Genomic DNA, 2,152 nt, shown 5'->3' on the forward strand with positions numbered 1-2,152 from the left:
TGAGAGGGAGAGGGGGGTTAGTGTGTCTATGAGAGTACAGTATGTCAGCACCTGTACTGTCTCCAGTGGAACCTCTGAGATGGGACACATCTTATCCTTAGCTCTGTACAGGTAACATGGAGATAGTGAGAGGGAGAGGGGGGTTAGTGTGTCTATGAGTGTACAGTATGTCAGCACCTGTACTGTCTCCAGTGGAACCTCCGAGATGGGACACACCTTCTCCTTACCTCTGTACAGGGAACATGTGGAGATAGTGAGAGGGAGAGGGGGGTTAGTGTGTCTGAGTGTACAGTATGTCAACACCTGTACTGTCTCCAGTGGAACCTCAGAGATGGGACACACCTTATCCTTACCTCTGTACAGGGAACATGGAGATAGTGAGAGGGAGAGTAAGTGTGTCTATGAGTGTACAGTATGTCAACACCTGTACTGTCTCCAGTGGAACCTCCGAGATGGGACACACCTTCTCCTTACCTCTGTACAGGGAACATGTGGAGATAGTGAGAGGGAGAGGGGGGTTAGTGTGTCTATGAGTGTACAGTATGTCAACACCTGTACTGTCTCCAGTGGAACCTCAGAGATGGGACACACCTTCTCCTTACCTCTGTACAGGGAACATGCAGATAGTGAGAGGGAGAGGGGGGTTAGTGTGTCTATGAGTGTACAGTATGTCAACACCTGTACTGTCTCCAGTGGAACCTCAGAGATGGGACACACCTTCTCCTTACCTCTGTACAGGGAACATGGAGATAGTGAGAGGGAGAGGGGGGTTAGTGTGTCTATGAGTGTACAGTATGTCAGCACCTGTACTGTCTCCAGTGGAACCTCAGAGATGGGACACACCTTATCCTTACCTCTGTACAGGGACATGGAGATAGTGAGAGGGAGAGGGGGGTTAGTGTGTCTATGAGAGTACAGTATGTCAGCACCTGTACTGTCTCCAGTGGAACCTCTGAGATGGGACACACCTTATCCTTACCTCTGTACAGGGAACATGGAGATAGTGAGAGGGAGAGGGGGGTTAGTGTGTCTATGAGAGTACAGTATGTCAGCACCTGTACTGTCTCCAGTGGAACCTCTGAGATGGGACACACCTTATCCTTACCTCTGTACAGGGAACATGGAGATAGTGAGAGGGAGAGGGGGGTTAGTGTGTCTATGAGTGTACAGTATGTCAGCACCTGTACTGTCTCCAGTGGAACCTCCGAGATGGGACACACCTTCTCTTTACCTCTGTACAGGGAACATGTGGAGATAGTGATAGGGAGGTTAGTGTGTCTATGAGTGTACAGTATGTCAGCACCTGTACTGTCGCCAGTGGAACCTCAGAGATGGGACACACCTTATCCTTACCTCTGTACAGGGAACATGGAGATAGTGAGAGGGAGAGTAAGTGTGTCTATGAGTGTACAGTATGTCAACACCTGTACTGTCTCCAGTGGAACCTCCGAGATGGGACACACCTTATCCTTACCTCTGTACAGGGAACATGGAGATAGTGATAGGGAGAGGGGGGTTAGTGTGTCTATGAGTGTACAGTATGCCAGCACCTGTACTGTCTCCAGTGGAACCTCAGAGATGGGACACACCTTCTCTTTACCTCTGTACAGGGAACATGTGGAGATAGTGAGAGGGAGAGGGGGGTTAGTGTGTCTATGAGAGTACAGTATGTCAACACCTGTACTGTCTCCAGTGGAACCTCAGAGATGGGACACACCTTATCCTTACCTCTGTACAGGGAACATGGAGATAGTGAGAGGGAGAGTAAGTGTGTCTATGAGTGTACAGTATGTCAGCACCTGTACTGTCTCCAGTGGAACCTCAGAGATGGGACACACGTTCTCTTTACCTCTGTACATGGAGAGTGAGTGAGACAGTGAGAGAATGAGAGTGTGAGTGAGTGAGTGAGTGAGTGAGTGAGAGAGTGAGTGAATGAGTGAGTGAGTGAGTGAGTGAGAGTGAATGAGTGAGTGAGTGAGAGAATGAGAGAGTGAGTGAATGAGTGAGTGAGTGAGTGAGTGAATGAGTGAGCCAGTGAGTGAGTGAGTGGTCGAGTGAACGAGCAAGTGAGTGAGTGAGCCAGTGAGTGAGTGAATGGTCGAGTGAGCAAGTTTGACAGTCCCTGTACATAACATTTATACACAAATGACAT

General features: G+C 49.2%; 1 protein-coding gene across 2 annotated transcripts in view; it reads right to left on the bottom strand.

The window, feature by feature from the left end:
* The window catches only part of LOC118420890 (manganese-transporting ATPase 13A1-like), a 32,649-nt gene that overhangs the window by 19,205 nt on the left and 11,292 nt on the right, over positions 1-2,152 (bottom strand). The window lies entirely within an intron of this gene.

This window comes from Branchiostoma floridae, chromosome 8, assembly GCF_000003815.2.
Source record: "Branchiostoma floridae strain S238N-H82 chromosome 8, Bfl_VNyyK, whole genome shotgun sequence".
NCBI classification, from domain to species: domain Eukaryota; kingdom Metazoa; phylum Chordata; class Leptocardii; order Amphioxiformes; family Branchiostomatidae; genus Branchiostoma; species Branchiostoma floridae.